Source organism: Grus americana, chromosome 8 (assembly GCF_028858705.1).
Source record: "Grus americana isolate bGruAme1 chromosome 8, bGruAme1.mat, whole genome shotgun sequence".
Classification (NCBI taxonomy): Eukaryota; Metazoa; Chordata; class Aves; order Gruiformes; family Gruidae; genus Grus; species Grus americana.
The window spans coordinates 36,041,798-36,068,281 of record NC_072859.1 but is presented as its reverse complement, the minus strand read 5'-3'; the positions used below and the strand labels follow the sequence as shown (position 1 = coordinate 36,068,281).

Below are 26,484 nucleotides of genomic sequence, written 5' to 3'. Positions count from 1 at the left end.
CGTGCCGGGTCCCTGCGGGGCTGGAGGGAGAGGGGCGCGGGTGGATAAAGGCCTTGTCAAGGCCCTTTCTGCCCTGCCGCCTCGCTCGCTGGCTCTCGGGTCTTTTTTTTTTTTTTTTAAATAGTACCTGTTCACTAAACTCTCGGGTCTAAAGGTGTTGCAGTGGCGTTTTTCCCAGCAGGAAAATACGGCGCTTCCACCGGCCTTCCCGGCTGGAGCTCTGCGCTGCCTGCGAGCAAGCGCCTTCGCTGCGCTTGGTCTGCCGCGGCCCTTGGGCTGATTAACGGGGATGAGGATCTTTAAGAAAATAATTTTCTTTCCCATTCTTTTGAGTTATACAACTTGTAGAAGATACGTTCATACGTACGGGCTCAAATTCGGGAAGGCTTTGCTGCCTCAGAAGGCAGGTCCCGTGTTGAGTGCAGAATCCGAAGGGTTGGATGGGTGTCCCCGGGCTGACGCCTTTCGCCATTCCTAGGAATGGAGCATCGTCGTTTTAAGGATTAGCTTACATCTCCGTGGCAGTCACAGGAGGGAGTAGGATGAGTTAGATGGCTAGTTTGGTCATGCGATTAGGAACGGAATCCTAATTGCACATGAACTAGTCCACTTCAGTCTTGCTTGTCCGCACCCGCCCTGTTTGCATTTGCTGTGGCACCCCCCAGCCGTACCTGGAGTGCGCGTGAGAGCATGGAGCCGAGCAGGGTTTGGGTTTGGTGAATTGATCCTACAAGGACTAACTGCAGGCTCTTTTATTGTGTGTAAGTATCTGTTATCTACAGTATTCACACAGCTGAAAGTTCTTCCCGCTGCAGTTTTTTTGCCCTGGATATTGTGCGTTTTGATCTGTGGACTTCATCTGTCTTCCTGAATTCAGAGTCTGCTGAGACTACAGATACCAAATACAAACAGATGAAAATGAAAGGAGGGTTTGTCTTGATAAGATCTCATTATACATAAATCTTACAATAAAAAGTAGCTGTAAAAGCCACTATAGGAGCTACTGAAAAAAAGAATTTAGGAAGTTAAAAAAAAAGTTAAAAAATCCAGTTTTTCATGATTGTAAACCGCTGACACAGAAGATTAAAGCAAAAAAAAGATGAATACTTCACTGCTGCTATCAGTTTGAGACTTTTCTGTGATGCATGTGATAACAGCCTTAATCAGAGTAATGTACACCGCAGAGATCTGCTTGATCCTTCCTTATGTTCTCAACTCACTCTAGTAAGGAACGCAGTCTGTTTTGTTGGAACTATACTTTTGCCCCTTTCTTTTGCATTGAGTTTTCATTGTTGACAACAGCTCTGTTGACCTCAATGAGGAAAAGTTCCAGCTGTAAAGATGTAAGGTCTCATTACAACTGGTGAGGATTCACTGCTTTTTACAGGGCTTTTTAATACTCTTTTCCCTGTTCTTCCCTTCGGGCTAATGTAGCATTAGTGATGAATCCTATCGATCAATTGACTGTGTTTCGTGAGCCCAATTAAAAACCACATCGCCCTGATTACATTAAAAAGTGCTCTAGACATGAAGCAAATGTTTTCTATTTTAAGTCAGAAGAGCAAGTGATTCTTAACAGAGCTGGGAGCCCTCACATACTAACTAGCAGGTTTTCCTGTGTCCCGTTCCATGTGCGTAATTTATTTGCCAAGGGAGAATCCCTAGCTTTCTGAATTGGAAAAAACAAATTGAAGTTGGGAAATCTTTTTGGTGTGGTATGGTAGATCCCCCCTTACAGATTGTGCTGCTCTTAATCTATGGCTTGTGTGTCTTAAGGCATTGTATAGAATAAATACAGCTTGGGAGAGATGTCTTTAATAACTCATATATTTCGCTAAATAGTGACACGGTTTTCACAATGTGATTAAAAATACATGCTAATTTACAAGTCATTTAGGAAACCACTAGAGATACAAAATAATTAATGGTTTACTGACAATAATACTAATTTATTTTTAACTGCAGGGAGACTTTGAAGCTATAATTGGGACCCTAATGCTTGCAATGAAATATTGCTGCAGTTCAACAGAACTTTTGTTTTGAACTTTCCATCGTTAGTCAGACTTCCTAATGCACATGTTTCTGTTTGCGCTAAGATAATCCAAGTCTAGAATAATTATTGGATCCAACTATTCATGGTAATAATTTATTTTAAAATTACTTCAGTTGGATGGTTATTCATATTTTTAATAGTCTTATTTTATAATCACATAACCTGATAGTTGATTCCAGGAAATAACATGTTTTCATCAATACTGCATTGCTCTGTCCTCCCCAAATTTCAAATAATATGTAAAGTAACAGTGGCAATTCATTAGATTCAGGGGCAGAGCCAGTGAACCGCTCCGGGGACTACATGTTGTCCGAGTGATGGAAGCAGAGGTGTTCACTGGTGGTGCTTAGCAAAGAGCCCCAGGGCAGCTTTTTGAAGAGCAAAACTATTTACGCTGGTCTTTAACTGAAGTCCCCAAATTGCATTTTTCTATGGAGATCGTGGTTACAAACCAGGAGAAAACACGCGTTGTCGTGTGTGCAGGTAGCTGCCTCGCCTCCCGTCTGGTCGTGCTGGTGTCCCTGATCCGTCCGTGCTTGGTGCGACCAGCGGTCGGTGGAGCCCGGGTCTGCTGCCCTGGTGTCAGGCAGAGAAGCTGGATTAGCGTGCAACTCCCTGTATTTCTGTGTGAGCGCTTGGCTGAGTAAATAAAATGTGAGCGTTGTGGAATCATGCCAGTAGTTAGCAAAGTACTGTGTGTGACCCTTCAGAGTGCAATATGTCCTATACAGTATGTTGTCAGCACAGCAGTATTTCTTACTTAAACAATTAGTGCTGCTGGAGTTTTTTCTGCCCTGGGGGTGTATGGTACTTCATAAGTAGTATTATGACAAATTCCTGGATATCTTCTTTGGTTATCTGAAATTCTCCTTTTAAAGCTGAACACATAGCCTTTTACGTAGTCTTTGTATTCTTCTTTTCCTGGATCTCGGAGGGATGAATCAAAGAAGAGAGCTTATCATGAAGTAGTTAACTGAATACTGAGTATCTTGTTTCTACTTCAAAAAATCTGATACTTGAATGTTGACAAACTATTGATCAAAGTCTGTTGGAGAAAAGTTAGAAGGTTTGGCCATAGTTCAGTTAAATGGGCTGTATCTGAAGAACGCAGGGCGTTTGCAATGTTGTTTTTTCACTTAAAATATGCATCCTCTCAAATGATTATGTTATGAATATTGATTCACTTGGTCTTGTGCTGGATCTCTGTGCATGTCGGGTAAATAATAATGCTTTGTGAAGATGCAAAAACAAAGTTGATTTGCCTTTAGACTCTTGTAATTGTATTCCTTGGGACCAATACATATTTTGAATAAAGTATGATTTCTGCACGGAGGAAGCTCTTCTGACTGAATATATTCATTTTTTTACTAGAAACAGGTGGTTACATCTTGGGCTCACAGAATTTCTGCCGTTTGTGACAAAAAGGCAAGTGTTTTTCCCTGCTGTTTGGTGAGGAGGTGTGATACCAGGAGTTTCAGCGTTTGAGGTCTCCCCTCCTTTAGGAGTGGAGAGGATGAGGATGATAACATGGTTAGTTACGTGTGAATTTGAGATTTTTCAGTATTGAAATGGATTTGGCTTAAGGGCTGTAGTTTGAAAAAAAAATCTTTGCTGTACCGAGAAAATGATAAAACAACTTCTTGTGAGTATTTTGTACGTGGTTTAAATGACATAAATAAACAATAGGAAAAGTCCATATGACAGCTTACGTATTGTAAGCCGGTAATGATTTATTGTTCCTACTGTGCGTTGAAGTGCTTCATCTGTCTCTCTGAGTGGTTAAATCAGGAAGGCATCTGCTGCTGCCCTTATCCCCAGACTTACTCAGAGGGTTTTTCTGTAGATACTCAGTATACCTTCTCCAGCTCTCGGTTTTAATCTTCTGTTAATCTACTATTTAATCTTTCAGTTCATGGAGCAAAAGTTGAACTTTAATCTGCAGTTTCACATCTGGCCTTCCGAGCTCTATATGTGCTGGAGATAAAATGAGACGGAACAGGCCAGAAACACAAAAATTCTTCAACGCGGCTTAGAACAACCTGGTCCAAAGTTCCAGTCTGGTGGGTGATGAGCAGTAGGTCCGGTTGTTCCATGTGTGAAGAGACGCGTGGTGCGGAATGGCTCAGAGTGCCTGGTGGTGTCGGTAGCTGCCATGGCGAGCTCCGAGTTTCATGGGGTCATCCGCAGTCATGAAGGCCAGGTTCAGCCCTTGTCCGGTCGGAAAATTTACTTCTGTTTATTCCAGTATTGAGCTGGTATGTGATGGTTTATGATCGTAGGTGTTAATAAATTACATTTCTCTGAAGGATGAATTTTCATCATTATTTCAGGTACGGCATCTTCCAGGTCCAGTGTTTTGGGAAGGCATGAAGGAATTAAGTCTACTGTATCTTTGTGATAATGAAATTGGGAAAATGGCTAATGTGCACTCATTATCTTTCAGGCCTAATCTGATAGGCCTCACCTCGTTTGATACTCCACTGAGCCTGAAAATAGCCTGCAGGCATATTGTTGTTAACAGCAGTTTCTCCCTCAAAGCACTGCGTTACTGTGTGATTTGTGATGAGGAAATTGTTGGGAGATGGGAACTTCCTGACAAATAGACGTGGTTTTGCCATTATTTTGTCCTTGACGTCTCTCCTGTTGCTGGGAGGTGAGCCAGCTTGTAGCACGCTGTTCTCTGAAAGGGTCAGTTGTGAGGGCGCTTTTTCTAATTGCACAGCTCTTGTTTGATTAGAGCTTCATTAACACAATATTTTATTGAACTGCGTTCAATCTAATAGGATTAGGGATCCGTTACTGAAATTGTTTATTTAACGTGGCTGCATAAAATTTTTCAGGTGATGCAGTGGGACCGTAAGGTCTCCTTTTCCAGAAGGGAACATTTGTGTATTAAGAACAACGCTTAGCTGAATGTACGTAGTCCACTTGGCTCACACTAAGCTCCTGATTCTTTTGTCCGTCATGCTTGTTGGCACCTCCCGGCGCATCCGTGGGTTGGACGGGTCGGAGGTGGTAGACGACCCCATTGTACGTGTGAAACCGGTTGAGCTTCCCAACGGGGGTTTTGCGGAACTTGTGCTGGGTCCGGTCTGGGGTTCTCTTTCCAGGTCCCCGAGCGGCCCTTGGCTTGCTGGGCGCTGAGAGCGCTGGCCCGCGCGGCAGCCGGGGCTCTGCTGGGAGCGGGGCTCGGCCCGTGGCTGCTGTGGTTGTCGTCCAGTCGGACAGGCCAGGGACGGCGTGCTGGCCCTGGGGCCAAAAGGCACAGAGATCTTTTAGGAGTCATTTAATTCTTCCTCTCTGCTTTCTTAACAAGACGAGAAATACGCAGACGTGGAGGGACAGGGAGCCTGCCTCTTATTGCTTTCTGGGGGTCCTCCTGGCTCCGGCCACCCCGTCCCACCCTCCTGTGCATCTCGCAGAAGTCCTTTCAGCACGCCTTTTCTCACCTTGGCTAGATCTGCAGCTGAACGGAATCTTTCTTGTTTACTGCAAAGTCATACTAATTTATTTTCCTCTATGTTTGAGGCTTTCCATTGGGCTTTTTAAAACTTCCCCATTTATTCTTTGTGCGAGTCCTTTCTAAACATTTTCATTATCACTTCTGTTACTTTGTCTTTGGGGAACCCAAGTCCTTTGCCTGAAAGCAGATAGGGAAAAACTCATTCTCCTGCTCCTAACCGTTCTCTAAGCCTAGCAGTTATTGGAAAATATTTTCCATTTTCTAGGCAAGTGGGGATATGATAAATCTTTCATCAAAACTGGCTACCTGGAGACGTTTCATGATAAAGCTATTTTTTATTACAAATGTTTGTCAAAATCCATGACTTAAATACAGACAGGCTCTCATGTTACTGTTTGTGTATAGGACAATATTTATTCATAGAGTATTTGTAAATCGATCATTGCCTTGGTGACTAAGGATAGCAAAGACACCACCAAAAACATTTAAACTGTCTTCTAAAATTTCTGACTGTATTTTTGTAAATGATCGCTCAGCTTTACTCAGGTCCCTTTTGATGTAACAAAACTATAGCTTATGGAAATCATTTCAAGGGCCTGTTAATAGTCAATCATTTTTTAATCTATACAATTTGAAATATGCTAGTGATTTAAAAAATAATACTTTCAGAAGTGAAAAAAAAAAAGGTGTGAGAAATCCTGTGCGTAGAACAGACCATGCTTTTACTTAACGTAGCATAGGTTGATTTTATAGGCTATGTGAATCCACTGATGTTATGAGATATGAAAATTTCTACGTTATTTGCTTTTCCCAAAGTACGGTAACATGAGATACTACCTGAAAATGAAAAATACACAATGACCACACTGTGAGCCAGAACGTTGGATCTGCACAACTCTGAACTCGGTCTCTTTCATACCATACGCTTTCAGGGACGTTACATTAGAACTATATGCATTAGATTTATATATGCTGCATTCCAAAAGATATGTCTTTTGTCATTGAGGATGAACTTTTGGAGTCTCAGCATTTGTTTACTAATGTATTTAGTTTAATTTGTTAAAGTCAGATGAATGGCAGGAAACAAGTACTGTATTAGCATCTCTACTGCAGATAAAATCATTACTGCATTTTCATTTTATCTCATACTTTGGTAAGAACTTGATTGTATTTCATTGTGAAGATGTAACATAACTTCATTTGCATATAAAACTGCCCATACTTCATAACTACAAGAGCAATCACTCCAGTAATAATATTAAAAAGCAGACAGTATTTGATATCTATATTTATTCAGTTGGATGACTTAATCAAAAAGTTTGTGTATCAGGACTGTAGTGTTTTGTCAGATCCCAGTGCTGAACCTGTTTACAGAAGTTATCCAGACTCATGGATTTTTACTGTTTGGTGAAGTTAGTAGATGCAGTTCTGTTGGTCAACGCATTTCTTCGTTCAAGCCTTTTTCGATAAGTCAGAGCAGTCACCCGGCTCTGTAGGTGACCTGGTTTGTTTTGTGTGCTCTTCTCTCTAGCTTGTGTTCAGCTGTGCTTTTACCAGGTACCACGATTTGTGCCATTCCCCACCGTTACTTGTGTGCTTGGGTTGGAGCCATTTTCCTGGGCCTGGAGGCGTTCTGCAGGTTGTTTGCGTTTTAACATACAGTTGTTGTCGTCTTATTTTCATGGAGCAGGCTGTTTTCTTGCAGCTTTCTAGAACGAGGTTGTACCTTACGCTTTTTCTTTACCATCTCTACTGTCTAGCGTACGAATGCATTAATGGAACATCAAAGTATTAATATTCGTCAAAAGGGGGAAGAGGGGGCTAAGTGTGTTTGACAGAATTTACTTCTTTTGATTCTCACAAGCTTTGGTAGCCTGTCATGTATTTACGCCCTTTTCCTTGGCATGAAACCCTGTTCTCCTGAGCCAGAGGGGCAGCAGTGCAGAAGAATGCCGGGGGAGGAGGTGACATTCGCAGCATCGTCCAACACAGACAATAAGAGATTGGTTTGAGGACAGGTTACTCCTTCCCTCCCCAAAATGGGTGGTGGTTTAAGAGCAGCCTTAGCTTTGGTTACCAATTTTTTTCAGAACTGTAGTTAGGGATTATTTTTTTCCAGAGGAAGACTTGCCTTTTGGGTGATCTTTTGAAAAATTCCCTGTTCACGATTGGTGCTATAATTGGATCTTTTTGGTATTTTTTGTATTCCCTCAACTCACATTGCTTTCCTGAGGATTGTTTTTTATTTCTATTCTGTCCATCAGAATTTTAATCATGACAGACAGAGGATCATGGCATTATTTTTCTGCCTATTGATCTTCTTATTTCAGTTTGTTTCGGTGATATTTTAGTCCATTTTTCCTGAGTGGATAAATAAAAAAGATAAAAAAATTCTGGGCCCCAGTGTTGGTTTTCCTGAACTGCTAAGCTTGTGAAGAGTGACAGCGTCTGTATTATTTTGAAAGATCAAGTTTTTCCTCTGGGAGAGTGACATTTTCTCACTCCAGCTACACAATTAAAAGCAATCTGGGAACACTAATGCTGTGGGTATGCACAGTAGCGCGCAGCCTTCGGGGAAAGCTGGGGGAGCTGGCTATTAGCCACTGCGCTATGACTGGGACCTGGAGGACCTTGCGAGGTTCCTTTGGTGTCTCAGAAGCTGCGTTTGAAATGACGGGACGGGGTTTTCCTCGTGCTGTTTGATGCACAGTGTCTGAAGAGCCGTAGTCTTTGTTTGCAGAGGTAAGCCACCTCACGAGTTCACTCACCGTCTGCAGCTCTTAAACATGTCTTCTGGAAAAAGCCTTAAAATGGAGAAATAACATCTCCAGAACTTTCTGTTCCTCTGTAGTGGGCTGCCTGATTTTGCTTGTTATTTCGTATAGTTCCTGAGTTATGGTAACTTCGATTCCAAGTGATCCAGAAAATAACAGTCTGATTTTTATTAGCTCATGGGTGGTAAGGTGATGAACCACCAGTGCCCCGTGGCTGGAGGGTGAGCGCTGTGCAAGGTCAGCGGTGGGTGCCAGTGGCACTGGGCCGTCAGGGTAGTCCTGTAAAGTGGGGGCTGCTGGCGGGGGCCCCCTCGCCATGTGCCTCAGGGTGAGCTCACAGCCCGGAACAGCCCGGAACAGCCCAGAACAGCCCAGAACATCTCTCTGCAGCACGGCTGAGCGCCCTCTCGCTGCTGGCTGTGGGATGGGTAGTGTGCAGCAGAGTGGCCGAGCAAGCCAGACACCTTGGCAACGGCACAGCATCCCTTCATCTCACCTGGCAGCGAGCGTGGAATGGGTGGGAGGCACCGGGCAGCCCTGGAGGACTGCGGCGAGTCAGAAGAGTGAGCAGAAGAATGATAGGAGATGAAGGAGGGAGAGGAGGAGCGGTACTGTGACAGAGGCAGCAGGGAGCAAGCAGGGAGCCTGGCACAGCAGAAGTGGAACCAGCATCAGGAGATGCAGCTCGGCAGGGTCCCCACAGCGGCTCCCTCCCCGAGACAGCCGGGTCCAAAGCGCAGTGAGAGGGTGGCTTATCGAACACCTTTCAGGTGGTGTGGGGTTGTGCAAGGGGAGGAACGCTACCTTGCTTTTATGTTTTGCTGGGCGATGATGCGTGTGCTGACGTGGTTCCAAGGAGGACGTGGGCTTGATGCTTGCCAGCGGTATCTGGTGCCTGATGCCAAATACTCCAAGTAGGTACAAGGAGCATTACTGTACATTGGTAATTTTGGGGTCTTAAAAAAAAAAAAAAAAGCAGGATCAAGTACGATCACTGCCGCGGTGACAAAGCTTGCCCATTTTTCTGCAAATTGGACACAAAACACGTTGTCTTGCTTATCCCAGTGTGGCAGCTGGGCTGTGTTTGTTACGCAGCAACAAGACTTGTCTGGCAGAATTTTCTGTCCCAGTCTCATGTTGTCGTTCCAGGAGAGAAGGGAAATGGTGCCGATGCCCTGACCGTTTGCAGACAGAGGCAAGTAGCTGCAATTCCTAAGCACAGCTGCGCTCTTAAACGAATGGCTGTTCAAAGCGGGGACCTTTAACATTACTGTTCTTCATGCTTATGCATTTTACGGGTTTTTATTGCCATATTGTGTATTACCATAAAAACCTCGGTGTCTCCATAATGGCTTGAAAACTGTTTCATTATTATGTTAATACGAAGTCCTTTGCAGACAATGTTTTGTCAATCTTTTTGAAGTACTGTGCATTACATTCTAAAAATTATGTACTTATTCTTTATACTTACTGAATATTAACTGTGACTAGCAAGGGTTTCCTTGAAATTTGAAGATCTCTTCCAGACAATGTTTCACTTGATTAAACTCTTCTCTTTTTGACAGACCAGAGTCAAAACTTTTGGGAAAAAAAAATATCTTTTTGTAAAAAACTGCTATTTTTTCTCATTTCTGATGAATTAAAATCAGTCTCTACATTTAAGCAAGGAATACCTGTGTAAAATTAATTTAGAATGACCGATGGTCCTTCAGTAACAAACTCGGATTTAAATTAAACCAAAGAGGAACTTGGTACTGTGTCTTTTTCATTTATGAGTGCCAGCTGCATGAGCAGGAGAGTAAGAAAATTAATGAAAAACCGTAATTCTAGAATTTAACTTATTTGCGTATGCTAAACGCATGGAAACATATGAACGTGAAATATAGGGAAACCCCTGTTTGACACGTTGTGCGTTAAAAGCCAGTCTGTAGGCAGCGGCAGTGGTATCAGGGGACGCGACTCCGGAGCGCCCATCCGCAGCTCCCGGGAGCTGAGCCTGGGCTTCCCCCTGCCTGGGCTGGGAGCTGCTGTCCCCCGGCCACGCCAGCTGCTCGTCCTGCCCTTCCGCCGGCCGTCAGACGTCCCTTGCAGACCCCTCTTGGGACCGCGTTTGCTCTCGGCGTTTTTAACTGGGGCTGTGTTTGCCTGGTTTGTGCTATGGAAACTGCGGGAATCTCCAGTCTCCCTTCTGATCCTTGCAGGATTTATTTGAATACTTGTTTCAGTGTGCGTTTTGTATTTATTTTATTCTTTATCAATATTTGTGCTCTTCATTTGAATGCCTTATATAATTTCCATTTTCCATAAGTGACCTTTTCCCCCACCACATCTTTTCTAGTTGGTGTAGCCAGAACTGAACGGTATTGGTGAGAATATAATATTGACCTTAGAAGTGTACTGTACCCAACATTTATTACATATTATTGTTACATTTTTTTGTAGATGGTGCACTGTTTCTTTTCACAATTTTATGGGTATTTTAGAAATCAATGAAGTCTATAAATAGCAGATCATATTATCAGAATGTTCCTTTAAATGTGCATTACTTTGCATTTCTCAACACTGAATTTCACCAGCTGCTATTTGTTCATTAGCTTACCTCTGTTAGGTTCCTCTGAAGATCCTCCAGACTGTATTACCTCATTAGCTTCATGAGGTGCACTTTTTGCCGTTTCACAGAATGATAGTTGTTAAAGATGATGAATACCTCCTTAGAGGTCTGGAGAGTGTGTCCCAAGTTACACCAACCATGTTTGCTAGCGTGCTGCCCTGTTAAAATGCCTGCAGAGAGCAAGGAGGCAGTTTTCTGTCCGCTCAGAAACTGTGCTGCTTTGTCCATAATGTATGGGAGCTTTTATTTCTGTTTTAGTTTCAGTCATTTTATTTGGCACTGAAATGGGGCTCACTAGTGGTCCTTAATTTGCAGGATTACTGCTGGCACCTTGAGACGACAAGTGGCTTTTGCCATGCACTGGCACTCGTACGTAGCCCCTGATTTTAGACAAGAAGGAGTATTTTCTGTTAGCATCTCACCCTTGGGCTTAACCGTACTTCAAAGAAACCCCGAGTTAAAACCCCCGAGTTAAAACCGCAGTTCTGCCCCAGATCGCACGGGGTGAGGTCCCGGAATCGCTTTCGGTGGGAGAACCCACTCTGTCGCATGGTGAACCCTGGACAAGGGTGGAAGGGGCACAAATAGAGCTGTGGGCTCTCGTGTCAGTGAGATGGAGTAAATCTGGGAGCAGAGAGCAGGAAGATTTCCTCTCGCTGCCTGACAATGGTGCTACAGCGCTGTGGGAAAAACTGCTCCTGTGGGTGGTCCGTCATGGATTCGGTTCCTGTTACCACTCTGCCATCGTTCCTTGGGCTGCATCTGTGTGAGACTGGTCGCGTCTAATGCTCTCCAAGTGAGAGTAAGTGTGTCACTCCTTGTACCTCTGTAGGACTGTTGGTTGTAAGTAGGTAAAGAGAGGGAAGACCCAATCATGCTTAGCAGAATACTGCATTTTTCATGGTAACATCCATTAAAAAGAAAGTAAACTACGTGACAGGTCAAGTGGTAACCCTGGGGCAGATTCCCTTTTCCGTAGATGGGTTCGCCTTACGAGAGGGCCGTGCAGTTCCTACTTGGGATGGGTCTGACGCTGACTGATAGGAGCAGACCTCGCTGTAGCCTGTTTTCTGTGTCGCTGGTGGCAGCCGGTCATCCACCCCAGCTCGACAGACCCAGGGGGTCTGAGGAGACGCTTGTGTTTGTATTGGCTCTGTGTATATCACTGCATATTGTATATGAAAAAAGCCTTCATTGTTCATCCACCTTGATGAGATAAGTTAAACAAACTTTGAGGAGTTTAAATAATATTTTCTTAAACTTTCTAAAATTTCTGGGTATATCTGTCATTAATATTAAATAAAACCTTTCAGTATGGCAGTTCACTTAATTTCAGCTGCAACAAAAGAATTAACTCTGCTTTATTCCTATTTTGAGTGCTACCTACTTCTTTATATACTGTGAAATAGTCACAAAGGTTGTTTTTACAGTAGAATTCCTTTGCCTGAACTTCCACTGCAGAGACATTATGTCAGAGATGAAGATAAACGAATTAACAGTCAAAGCACACCTTCAGTGTGTGATAGGAAAAAGTTTACGTACACATCATTAAACCAGAACAGAACACTAAGGGTGAAAAGCGTTCATCTGGGAAACGAGTCAGTGCACTATTCAAAACATTTTTTTCTAAGAAAAATGAACTCTGCAAACAGAGGAAAGAACCATTCTAAGAATTCTGGGAAAGTCTGATAAAAACAGAGACTACATATAGGAAATTGTCACAGAATCAGACCGGTCGAGGTTGGTAGAGACATCTGGGTGTTGTCTGGTCCAACCCCCTGCTCAGGCAGGGCCACCCAGAGCCGGTGGCCCAGGACCACGTCCAGATGGGTTCTGGATATCTCCAAGGATGGAGACTCCACCACCTCCCTGCTGGTGCTCGGCCACCCTGACGGTGACAAAGTGTTCCCTGGTGTCCAGAGGGACCCTGCTGCGTGTCAGTCTGTGCCCGTGGCCTCTGGCCCTGGGCACCACCGGGCAGAGCCTGGCTCCGTCCTCTCTGCACCCTCCTGCGGGTGTTTGTACGCAGGATGAGACCCCCTGAGCTGCTCTGCTCCACGCTGCGCAGTCCCAGCTCCCCAGCCTCTCCTCACGGGAGAGATGCTCCCGTCCTTCAGCATCTCGGTGGCCCCTCGCTGGCCTCTGCAGCCTGTCCGTGTCTCTGCACTGGGAAAGGGACCCAGCACTCCAGGGTGGCCCCACCAGTGCTGGGTGGAGGGGAAGGACCTGCTGGCAACGCTCCTCCTGATGCAGCCCAGGACACCGCTGGCTTTCTTACAGTTATGTTGACATACGACACAAATGCAAGATAGAGGTAGATCTCGACATTTAAATACTGTATTTACGTATGTGAAATCTGAAGAGTTGATAAGTTAACTGGCCTTTAAATGTCCTGGTGCTCGAAAGGAAGTTCTTGAAGAACGGATGGGGGACTGGAGGCAGAGGGGAGCCGAGAGGGCGTACAGGGAATAATCGAGCTGGGGGTAGGATTTGTTGTACCCTTACTGCAATATGATCCCATTGCTACTGCAGCCGAACCGCAGGTATGGATGGTATATTTTGTGTATTTATCTACTGCAGTCATCTCTAGGTTACGTCTGTGCGTGTAGGGTGCTTTGCTGTTAGCTGCTGCTGCGTGAGCTCCCTGCCACGGAGCACAAGGTGTGTATTTAGGTGTGCATTTAGGTGTGCTGTCTTTCACGATGCTTAAATAAGAACTGCTGTGCTATCTTAGTGGTATCAAGTATAAAGAGCATTAGAAACCCCATTTTTATGAATAGAAGAAAAAGTTTGCTTCATTTTCAGATACAACTTTTCTGCTTTTCTGCCTTTCCAACACCTTTTTGCCCTTTACACTTCCAAGGTAGGATGGTATTGTCCTGCTCTTCTCAGTTAATGATAATTTTTACCTCAGAGAACAGAACCAGGATATTTTTCTTTTTAAGTTTAAAAATAACAAAATTATACCATGTAGGCCATATGGCAGAAGAAGGAGGTGAGAAAGATGAAAGGAAGTTCAGAGCAAGAGGGTTGGTAGAATTGTTGGATTTGGTCCCTTCTTTTTTCTGCAGGTGATTTATCTACAACATCACTCTGTTCCTTCTTTAAATGGGCTTATATTCTACAATTTTAATTTCATAATGACGTTCATATAGCAAATCCCTGCCGTGATGGGGAGCGACATTATGATTAATTTTGAACTAACATTGCTGATTATTTGAACCTGAAAAGCAAACTTTGCTGAAGAGATGGATTCAGCCATCATCTCGGAACCGAGTGTTCAGTGATAGACACAATGAAGTAACCACTTACGCAGTCGTTGAAGTTCGGGTTTTTTCCTCATCGCATGCCTTTCCAGAGGAAGCATGTTACATTGCTTTCCACTGCTCCGAGAAGAGCAGAGAAGTCCACAGAGCATTTCTTCTGAATCTTTGATGACTGCTGAAATATCTGGCCTTAACGTACGAAAGTTTTTATTAGGACTTTGCTGCCTAGATTAATTTCCTGTCTTTTAACAAGTATATGATGAAGTACGAGAGGAGCAGCTTCGTGCATTATTCTTAGGAGTCTGGTCGCTGGCTTCTCCCATTTGATCAAGTGACTTTTAGAGGTTTCACATACGTGTCGCCTTGCTCCTAACCTGCTGTTTGGCCATACGTGCTGTAGCTGGAGTTGGAGTAAAGGGCAGAGAGAAGCAAACGAACAGCAGAACTTCCCCCGATGCACAGGGTTAATTTCCATCCATCTGCTGTGAGTTACTGGAGTATAAAACTGCCGCTGTTCTTTCAGTGCAGCAGTGCCTTCTGGCACAGGTCTAGAATGAGTGGAGCGAGTGTCCATCAGTAACATGGACTGTACGTGCATGAAGTTTTGAACTCTGGAAAGGAATAACTCGGGCCCTGCTGGGAGACGTGCTGCCGAAGGGGCTGCTGTGGAGCGGGACACGGAGAGGAGGCCGCACAGCCTGCAGCTGTCTCAGCAGCAATTGCGCAGCGGGCTGGAACCGCCTCTAAGTACACCGAGGTATTCATTTAAATTAAGTCCTGCAGCAATAGTGCTTTTGAGGATTTATAAATGTGAACAAAATAGCCTTTTGAGAAGTTCTGTTTAAATGTGTGGAGGGTTATTTGGTGTAACGGACAGGTACGGTGTCTTAAACCAGGTGTGTGCTGGTTTGGTTTTATCGTAGGAGAAAGCACGGAATTTTGTTAGGGGAGTATTTATAAACGGCAGTTACCCCTGATGTAAGGTTTGAAATGCTTTCAAACCAGACGGTCATGATCCAGCAACAAGATACTTGATGTTTTCATCGGATACATCAGGTTTTCTCGTGATGCCTCTGCCTGTGGGCCTTGAGGCGGCGGGCAAGGTCCTACCCCTTGTTTCCCCAGCTGATGGCAATCCGTCTGCAGGTGGGTTAAGCTTTCGCAAACACAAGCTTAGACATTTGAGCAGACATTTGCGGGTCCAATTCTAGTAGAAGGTTAGCTATTTCCAACATAAAATGTGGTGAAAACACTGCTTTTTATCCACGTTAAGAAAAACCAGGTAGAATTACTCTTCCTCTTGCATTCGGCTTTGAGTAGAGTGGCTGGAAAGCTTGGCAGGGCTGGACGGTGGGAGGGATTCCTGTGCTCCGCTCTCAGGAGGGTCTGGCCAGGCCGGGAGTGCCGGTGCCATCTCCGCACGGTGGCTGAGGGGGTCGCTCGGAGCGGTGCGGGCCGAGGCCAGGGGCTGGCACGAGGCTGCGGGGTCTACTGGGCCTGCTTGGCCTCGCCTGCGCGCTCAGCCTGCCCCTCTCCTGCGGGGAAGGAATCACGGTCTGGCTTGGAGGAAAACACGAGGCCTCGGGGGAATGTTAGAAGTGTAGTGAGAGGAGCGGTGGTTGGAGGGGGTGGTGGAGGAGAGGGCTGTGGCGTGGCGGAGGGGCTGGGGAGGGTCCCTTGGCCCCCTCTCTCCCCCGGGCCGTGGCACCATGCTGGCCATCTGCCTTCCAGTGCCGCGCGTGCTCGGGAACGGGGCACAGGCAGCACGGGCTGTGCCCCACGCCTCCACGCGCAGCAAGGTGAGCGGCAGTGCTGCCGCCATCGCGGCTGCCAGATGTCCTGCCTTTGTCGAGGCAGACCTTGCGTTTGGCACGCTGGGCCTGGCCCGATTAGAGTTATCCCCAGAAACGTGCCCACGCCTGGCGTGTCCTGCCTCGTGCCGTACCCCCTGCGCCGGCACAGCACGTGCTCCGACGTCGGGCTCGTCCCCGCGTCCCCGCGCCACGCTGCCCTGGCTGCTGTGTCCAGAGGGGTGAGCGCCGCTCGGCGCTGCTGCAGCCCCAGCCCTGCCGCACCAGGACAGATGGTGGCCTTGGGATGTCCCGGCGTCCTCCGCCGGCAACGCCTGCCCGGCTCCTCTGGCTGCGGCACGGCCTCGTGCTCCTGCGGCGGATCGGGTCGTGTTGTGGGGAGGTTTTATAACGTGGGCTAGAAAGAAAGTTTGTTTTGGAGCTGATTGTACTGCTTGTTTCTGAGTATGATGGCCTCCGATATTCTTTTATGTTCTGTTAATGAAAAGGAAAACATTTGGATACAAATATGACAATTGTGCTGATGCTTATAAAACATACAGCCGTAGATACACAAATACTGAAAAGATGATAATGATTATCCCTTCAGTTGAAAAAAGAAAAAAAAGACTTTCTAATTGTGTTTAGTTCCTCTTAATACCCATCCTCATATTCATGCTTGATGTGTGTCACATCGTGCATCATCTCCCAGAACAATATAAAACTGTCATTAGGTGTTGGGGAGGTGCTTGGATGTAAACGGCAAGCACCAGTTAGTACAGCTATGCTAACGAGGACGGGTGTGAAGCAGTTGGAGCTAGTGCATCGTTTCTAAAATATTAACATTAGCTAGTCCTTCAGTCGGTGATCAGCCCGAACTTTATCCTTCCTGCAGCCTGGTTTCTGCCGGCCACCCTCTCCCAAGCCCGAGGGGCTCCTCCTCTCTCCATTCGCCTGTCGCTGGTGGCCCCGCAGGGACCAGACGTTCGAGTTACGCTTTCCCTGCCTGCAGCTTTGCATCCGCGTTCGCGGGAGCCCCGTGGTTTTGCCCGGTGTCCCTCGTTCAGTGACAGCGCACAAGGGGCTGCTCCGTGGCCGGCTGCGTACCGGCAGGCTGGCACCTTCCAGCAAAAGCTCCAGAAAAGAGTGTCCTGTCGCCGGACAGAACCTGAACTTGCCGCAGATATTTGACCCGTCCGATCTACGTAGCATCGAAGGAGTAAGCGGAGTTTAAACACGGGGAGGCTGGGGTTCTCTCGCCTGCTGCCAATTCTCTCCCGGTGTGAGCAGCACGAGCTCGGGAAGAGCGGTCTGAATTCCGGCTTCCTTCCCTGAACAGGAGAACATCCCGGCGGGGTGGTTGTACGGGGAGCGGAAAGGCTAATCCTTTTTAATCTGGCCTTGATTAATTGTTCACACTATCTCCAAAGTGGGAAGTACAAAAAATCAGGCAGACGAAGGATGTGCTGTAACTTTTGGAGCTCTGTATTTGGTTTGCATTGCTCTTTCTTACGGCACACAAGGAGAAGAACCAAGGCTTCATAGCAGTCTTGGAAACAGAACGCTTGTTTTGTAAACAAAACCCCCTGCAAAAATAATTCACAGTCTTGTATATGGTCATGCTGTGAAAATTTTCCTCATAAATAAAGTGACATAGACACTATTTTAGTCTGGTTAGTATTTGGATTATAAAAACAGAAAAATTGGATTTTAAGTATTAATACAGTAGATGGAAGATATGTTTTCACATAAATCTGATGCATAATTTCAAGGGAAATACCAAAAGAACTATTGTACCAGTAGAGAAGGAATGCATTTCAAATATGGACATGCAGAATTATCATTTATATTATTATCTTCTACTCATATACAATTTTATGCAGTGAATTTTGCATTGTCAGAAGATTTTTTTAAAATCTCTTTTAAAAAGTAGCTACTGTAGGAAGCTGTGAAACTTTCAGGAAATCATTAATTTTTACTTACCTTGTTTATAGAGTTTAGGGTCTGGAAGTTGTTTATGGAAAGGCTTGCTTTGACTTTGGTGGGAACAGTGCTGGGCCATGGCAGGGGGCACCGGTGCTGTCCCCGGGCAAGGTCCGTGCTGGCGTTTGACTTTGAGCCATGGCGTGTTTGAACCTGCCGATGCTGGAGATGGTGGCAGGGTATATAGGGACAACCTGCTTACGTCATATTTCAAAACACTATGATATTTAATTCAACACAGCAAGACAGTAACTTCTCTTACACAATATATCTGTGGTCAGCAAATACTACATTCTAATTAAAACTGAGAATTATTGTAATTGTACATTTCTATATTCCAGAGGCTGGATTTAATGCTCTATTCTTTTCTTCATTGGTCCACTGAAAATGGAAAACAGTGATACAGTGAAACAAACGGAAATGAAGTTTGGCTTTTCCAGCTGTACGAAGCCGTTCCAGCAGCAAGGGGTGAGCTGGCGTCCCTGCAGGCTGAGCGGGATGCCTGCAGCGCTCGACAAATCTCAGTCTGCAGTCGTTCTGCTCCGCAGGACGATGCCAGACACCACTCGGTTCACTTAGAAAAGAGCGATTTTGCTAGAGCGCGTGGATCTAGAAGATTTGACCCATTTTGTTTTGCTGATAATGCTGCGCAAAGACTGAACAACATGACAGCTACGCTCGCCTGCTGCACCGGGGTTACACAAATGTAAGTCAACACCGAGAAAGGCAGACAGGATTTTCAAGAGTTTCTTGAAGAGAAACAATGCGGAATTCAGAAAACAAGTGAAGAAGAGGTCTTACCTGAAAGAGCTTTACAGCAGCATCAAATGAAAAGATCAAGATTATTTGAAATGTGAGGCAAAGGCATACTTGGTTCATAGAAAGCAAGAAACAAAAACCATTTCAGTGTTCATTAGGTCAAGACTTCAGTGATTGATGTGTTGCTTTGACACAGGCTTGGTTAAGACTTGACAGATGGAGGAAATGTGAAGGTACCGTAAAGACAAGACAAAGAACTGTAGAGGAAAACAGAGAACAGATGAAGAAATATTAGCAGTTGATCAAAAATTTTAAGGATGAGAGGTATGTCTCTTTTAACACTCCGTACTGTAAACGTGAATGTATCGCACAAAAGGAGATTATTTTTGTATACTTAAATACATCTGTATGCTTGATGGATATTTTCAGGAATTACTTTTTGTTGAATAAACCAAATCAGATTCAGCTTCACAAATAGAGCAAAATTTTGTTTATAGTATTGTAAAGAAAAAGCTCCTCTAAAATAAAAAATGCAAACCCGAAAGAAATGCCATGTTTTTACTCTTGTGAATTGGCAGAGTGAGATGATCTTGGGACTCAGGTAGCTCGTGTGCTTTGGTACTTTGTTCTGTGGTGAAGCACCGGTGCGTGCAGGAAGGGCTGGATGAGAAGTCCTGGGCGCGGGTCCCGCTCTCTGGCGCCGCTGGGGCGGGGATGCTCTGTACTTCGCTGCACGGCCAGAGGAAATTGCAGGGTTGGAGCTTCGCTTAAAACTAAAGCAGGTGCCTTGCTCTTTCCTTTGCATCTCTGACTAACAGAAAAGAATGATTATTTATGCTCTGCCATGCTGCTGCTGCAAATATTTGCTTAGTAATGGCTTGCTTAGGTTAGACACAAGCACTTGAATCTATTTATGTGTTGCACGGTGCATTGTTAAATTGAATGCTGAATTGAAAGTAGTGATGCAAAACTCTAAGAGTTTCCTAACTTAAGCCATTCTGGGTGTTGAAAAAATGAACCGAGCATGTCACCGTGTATTTTGGAATATATCTGGGTTCAGTTAGGATAAGATCCTGAACCAGAAAGGTTTTTTTTTAAAAAAAAAACCAAACAGTAAAAGTAAATTGCCTAATACAGTTTTTCTCTATACCCAGAAATTGCCTTTTTATCATTTCATTTATAAGTATTGTTTTCAAAGGCACTTTAAAGTTGCCATTTGCTCTGAAAATTGACTTAAAAATAAATGTGAAGTTCCGTGTTTGTTGGGTCTGCGAGATGAGCTAATCCATTTCCATTCCGTTTCATTAGTGTTTGCACAAGTTCTGTAGGACGAAGTTACAGCCGTGTCACTGATTCCTCGAGTTATGACCTCCGTGCCAACAGCGCCCAGCAACTGTGCTCTTTTGATTTACATGTGTGAGGAAAGGTAAATGACGCACAAAATGTAACAGAGCCCCGCTCAGGCTAATAGGAAACACTAACGGTGTTGCAAAAGACAAATCAGTTAGAGTGAGACATGCGAATTGACGGGAGAAGCTGGGTTTGTCTTGTTTGTCCAGGAGACGGTGAGGGGGTGATGAGATCCTGCTCTGTCCGAACCTTTGTGGGGAATTTCTTCTGTGGCTGGAAGCGGATGCTGTAGGTAAATTTGGGGAATAAATAAGTTGCGGTTATTTAACAGCCAGTGCAATTTGCTGTAGGAACAGCTCACTTGGAGATGTGGTCGATGACTTGAAGTCACTAAATCAAATTGCATGGATGTCTCTGCATTGGTCAGCCAGAAATGATGGGCTTCATGTGGGAATCACGGACTGAAGATTGGTTACGTTATCTGGAAGGGCAGACTAGATAATCGTAATAGGCTCTTTCTAGCTGTAAAATCAGCAAATGGGTAAATGCTTGTTTTTGTCGCAAATGTCAGTGGGTGTGCTTCTGAATGCGCGCAGGTTGCAGCTCTGAGGAGAAACCCCTCTGGTCAGGTTTCTCCCACTGCTGGATTTACCCCTAAACAGGCATATTACTTCACTAGAGTATGCTATAATAATTAAAACAAGCACAAGCATTTATTTCTGAGCATGATTATTCCACATAATCAGGCTAAACCCAAATCCTATCAAATTGCGTGCCCCGACCGGGAACAGCTTCCCTACGTTTGCAGTACGAGCAGCAGTAAGCCGTGCTTCCAGTGGGAGACACGTAGTCACTCTGGTGCCTCGGATAAAACGTGCTCAAACTCTGAATATTTATGGAAATGCTGAAATTTGATGTCACTTTTACAATTTGAACTGAGCTCTCATACAGACGCAGTGAAAAAGCACTCGCACTTAGAAGTTATAGAACTGTAATACTGGACCCACCGTTCATATTTGCCAGAGTAAACCAAACAAAACATTAACTACCGCACTGTGGTCTGACTGAGCTCAGATTTTTCTGTAATCCCACCCAGAACGGCAAATACCTGGTATTTCAGATTGCATGGTGCGGCATGAAATCTTTATGCTGATAAAACGAGTACTGCAGATCTGTGCGGTTACCTGCCCTTTTCCTTGGAACTAGACCATGAACGCTGCGTACTAACGGGGGACGTGCCCCCCTTGCCGAGGTGGCCGGCACAGATCCCAGCCTTGTGGGGGCTGCTTGCGGGGGCCGTGCAGGGGCTGTGCCCGAGCCCCAGGACGTGCAGCGCCCGGCGCCGCGCCTTCCCCAGGACGCGCTCTCACCTCCCGGACACGTCGGACGCAGTGATCCTTTCTAGCTGCTAACTGTCATTAACGTATTTTCTTCCATGGGTTTCCCTGTCTGTTTTCGTACACACAGTTACTGATGCTTCGGGTTTATTTTGCATAAATTATTTGCGTATCTGTGTCACTGTGGAAATACGCCTGATGGTACCGACATCCTCTTGGCCCCAGAACAAAGCACGTGTTGCTATTAGTGTTAATACCACCGGTGGCGGTATAAAAAAAGGGGATGCAGTTCAGAATATTTGCTGTAAATAGCCTTTTCCCCCCTAAGATTAGTATTTCTGGGTAGAATCAATTAATTTTTTAGCAATACATAACTTGGTTAGAAAAAGCTTTCACAAAATTAGAGATAAAATATTTTGTAGAAGTCATATATTAGACAAATGACAAATATTTTACAAGCATATCAGCTGTGCCTGAAACTTCTTTGCTGTGCTTAGTTACCAGTTGAAGGTAATATCTGTAATTTATTGGAGAAAAAGCAATTGAAATACTCAGCATAAGATAAATGATCTTTTTTAGCTGGAGTTTAGAGTCCATAATTACAGTGTGAACAGATTAGGAAAAATAACATTCCATCATATCTCCTGTTCAGCATTTACAGAAGTTCTGGGTATTTATTTAATATTTAAATAGCCCATCTCCAAGAGTGTTTTCATTGTTTGATGTGGTCGAGCAGTTCTCTGACACCCTTCATCATTCATCTAGATTATTTTTGTAGGCATACAATATTTTAAAATTCTGTCTTTTTATCTGCTGAGTATTTTTACCCAGGCATTTTGTTAAACTGCTAACAAGTCCCACAGGGCAATATGTTTAAATTAAACATACATTAATACCTGTTATAAATTAAAAAAGAAAAAAACAACAACAAAAAGTCTCACTCTCTCTATAAAACTAAATATAAAACTAAGTTCTGCTGTTAAACAATAGATTAGGACTAGGGCTGCCTTCGCTGTTTCTTTGGCGTAGCCGAGCTGGCCGGGAGGTGAGACGCGTTGGTCCAGCGGGGCTCGGGGAGTCGAGCTGGGGCCGGGGCACGTGCAGGTCCAGCACCTTTGGGTGCTCAGGGAGCGGTTTTGCACGCCAGCGCCATGAGGGCGCATCCAGCCGCGAGCCGGCCGCGTGTCGTAACGCGTTGCTGGTGCCTGCCCAGCCACGGCGCAGCTTGGCCGGGGCTCCTGCCCTCCCTGGGACGCAACGGTAGCACCGTGAAGACGCAGCGAGTGCCTGTGTGTCTGACCGCAAGCCTTGCCTTGCTCTGGGCGTGCTGTTTCACCCTGTGAGCCCTCCCTCCGTGCCGCAGAGTACCAGGGTCGGGGCGAGCTGGCAGCGAGTGCGGTGAGTGCCCGTCGGCACGCACATCTCCTCTCCAGACACGAGCATCCTTCGCCGGCTGGCCGTCGGAGAGCTTTTAGCCCACGAGACTTCTCTGCCCAAGCAGCAGCTCGGCCGACGGGGACCTCGGAGCAGCGCGGGTCGGTCAGCTGGTGAGAGCAGCACGGGTTCATACAAGGACTTTCCATAACGTGTTTTCTGGAAACGAAGGGTTTGGTGCTGCCTCTTGTCTTCCATGGTGATTGCTTCCCCTCGCCGTGCTGCCGGTGCAGTGCCGGTGCCGATGCCAGCTCCACTGCAGACGCCACCGTCGCAGCTTGTCGACAGAAGGACGCGGGTGGGTTCCCCTGAAATGGGCCGTTTTACCTGATCTCACCCACCTCGTGCTGGGGCAGCCGGGAGGTCTCACCGAGGTTTCAGCTGCGTCTGAAGCAGTGATGGCAGCTGCAGCAAATGCGCCTAGCTCCCCGGGGAATTTGTTGCTTTTGGAGGGGCAGGGATGCAGCTGGGCGGGCATCTCCGTTACCTCCTTATTTCTCAGGTCACAGGCTGACCTGCTGCTACCCACGCGAGCTTGGAAATGAAATGAAATCCCACTGAGTAGCTTTGTCTGTGAATATGCAGTTGCTTACAACTTCATGAAGGACAGGAAAAGTTAATTTTCAGTGAAAAATAAATAGTCATAACCTTAAGTCAGTGGTTTTGATCCTACGGTTTGATTGTGCAAGCCACTAAAACCTTTCCCCTGTGCGTCCTGCATCAGGCCCCCTTGGCATTCCAGGTCCTGTCATTAGCTCTGATCTCTGGTGGTGACACAACACGGGGTGCTGACGCCGCGAGGGATGCTGGGCCGGGAGAGTTTGCTGCCCTGGGAGGGGAGGTTTGGGCAGTGGCGTGGGTGCCCACGGACACGTCCACAGGACACCAGGTCACGTTCGCAGCTTTCCAGCTGGCGCCGGCGCTGCCCTGAAGGAAGGGCAGGCAGCCGTTTCAGTTCGTTTGGCTGAGAAGCGCAGTTTGGTGATAGCAGTGCTGTCTGTGCTTTTTAAGAGGAAAAGGGCACCGAGCGCAGTGGTCTGGTGGGGGGGAGGGGGGTGGTGTCTGCCTTCCCCTCTGGGTCGGACCCACCATCTCCTCCAGCGCAGCCCTCTCATGCGGGATTTATGTGGGATTTGCAGTGTCCGTTGCATTACTAGCAAAGGGAGTGGAAAGTACTGCTTGCTAAGGACTCAGCTCTACGGAACCCTCCGTATCTGGAGAAAATGAATCACCGTACTTTGCTAGTTAATAGCTACTTGCTTGTGGCAGTTTTCTTGGTCATATTTTTCCTTGAATTGTTCAGACAATGGTTTGTTTTCATCTTCTCAGTAAATCAAGTTACCAGCTAATGATATTTTAAAGTTAAATCACGCCTAGTTTGTTTGAGCTGTCTGATGCTGCAAAGATAATTCCCTTTTTAAAGCGTTAGGCCAAATGTTTGCCCAGACCCTGCTTTCATTAGTCCCTATTCTTTCTCTGCCTGTTGCTCTTCTTCAGCGTAAGAGGATTTGTTCCTAATGCTTGCTTTGAAATTCCCTTGCTGCTGGTCCTAATCTCTCCGTGTGTGGAGTTGAACAGGTCAGTGCTGTCCCGCTGTGCACCCCTGAGCTGAGACCCTCTTGGCATTTCTCCTGTTGGGCATCGCAATTACTGTGGTGTTTACTGGGCTCCTGCTGCCCCTCCATATGGGGCTGTATACTTAACACCCCCGATTGCTTCCAAGGAAATTTGTCACTGATACTTTTACCCGAATAGCCTCTGTCATCATCTAGCTGTGGTTACTCAGCAATGAATAGTTAAGTGCAGGACTTCTTTTACTTCCATTTGTAATTTTCCATCTCTGTACCTCATCTGCTGTTGTTGCCTTCCCAAATTCGTTTGACAGAGATTATTCTATTTCTCCCCCAGTGCCGTCCTTTAACAGAATTTGCAGCTGAATCTGTAGACAGCTCTTGTTTCTGTAAACGCTTTTCACTAACATGATGGCTTGTGCTTTTTTTTAATGTTTGCTTCTAGACCTTATGGCTATGTCTTTCTTCCCCTCCATATGTTCTCTAGTTCCAGTTAAATGTTTTGCCTCTCCTTTACCCAATGCCAAAAGAGCTGCACTCTCTCAACGGGAAAGGCCGGGTGGGTGCTGCAGGTCTGGCACCCTTCTAGCAGTGCAGGGCAGCTGAGGGGAGGCAGGCTGTCCCGAGGGCATGCCTGAGACATCGCACCAGGAGCGGAGACATCAGAAGGGACGGGAGTGACGGGGCAAATGCAATTGCCCCTGAGCGAGGAGTCCCCTGCGCATCCGCTCTCCTTGGTGTCACCGCTCCTGTCTGGCATCCTGTTGTGTTGGCAGCTACAGCCTCTGCCAGCCTGGGAGAAACCCGCAGCAACCAGCGGAGAAACAGCCGTCTTCCCCGGTTCACTCATGCGGAAATAACTGGAATTGCAGAAGAATGGTGTGACTCTCCTGAGACACCAGCGAGGGCTTCAGAGACCACAATTTAGCAATGCAAGTCAAGAGCGTTGGAGGTTTGGCTTTAGCAGGGCGAAGGACGTTTGGGATACGCCCTCCCGAAACCGGCGGCAGCAGTCGCTGTTGCTTCCCCCGTGCTGTGATGACGGCCCTGGCAAGGCTGCCCCAGCACCGCGGGCTGTTGTGCAGGGTACGCCACGGCGGGGTGCGGAGCGGTGCCCGAGGCTCGCTGGGCGCTGGGCTTGGCCGCAGCCCTCCCGTGCCTGGCGCCCGCCACGGAGGACGACGCGTCGGATGCCCGCGGGCAAGGGCTGAGCCTCTGCTGCCTTGGAGAGCAGGGTGAGAAGCATCGGTCTGAGCGGGGAAGAGACTCAGCCGAGATGAATACGTGGCGTCCGGCCGTGCTTCGGGACTGTTCTCCGAGTTAGCAGGCTGTAGGGGGTGCAGGAATCCCCCTAACGCCTCACTTACCGAAAGCTCAGAGAGGTATTCCAGGAAAAAAATGTAATTTGCCTATTTGTCCTCAATGGCAACAAGTAAAAACTTGCAGAAGGTGCAGTAGGAGCTTCTGCAGTCAGTTTTGCTCCTAGCGTGGGGCAGACAAACCACTGAGGCCTATTAGTTAACTTTTTGTTTACCCTTTTAGCTTATTTTTCAGTGTTTTAAATCTAGTCCTTCTATATGCTTAATGTTAAGCAACAGAGTTAGTCCTTTGGAAGTAAGTGGAGCAACTGTAGGGAGGGAAATTTGATCCCCTCAGGGTTTTTGGGGAAAAACACTTAAATTTTGCTTGATTAAGTTATGCTTTCCAGTAGATGGCAGCATATATTCAGTCTTTATTTAAAAAAAAAAAAAAGAAAAAAAAAAAAAAGTAAAATCTTTAGAAAGAATGAAGGAAACGCTTACAGAAGTCCGAAATATAATCTTCACAATGTTGTTTACAAGTATCCATTTTTTATATAATCACTGAATATTTGATAACTATTGGTCTTAATGTTAATAAATCCTTGTAGAAATTGCTGTTGAGAAGCACGCTGTAGGAGCTCAATAGAGAAAATTCAGTGAAACGTGCAGTAAGTGGAAGAAAGTCTCTGTGTCTGGCTGTCGGGTATTTTTCGGGACTGAAACACAGACGAGAAGGTCACGGGTGCGGGGCCGGCTTTCCCCGGGGAAATGAAGGCCCACGACCCGTGCTTT

At 46.0% G+C, this 26,484-nt stretch overlaps 1 long non-coding RNA gene across 1 annotated transcript in view; it reads left to right on the top strand.

The window, feature by feature from the left end:
• Window positions 1-20,216: 20,216 nt before the first annotated feature.
• LOC129209639 (uncharacterized) overlaps window positions 20,217-26,484 on the top strand; it is a 74,363-nt gene continuing 68,095 nt past the window's right edge. Inside the window, exon 1 of the long non-coding RNA XR_008578128.1 lies at window positions 20,217-20,341. This is a non-coding gene — a long non-coding RNA (uncharacterized LOC129209639). The remainder of the gene's footprint in view (window positions 20,342-26,484) is intronic.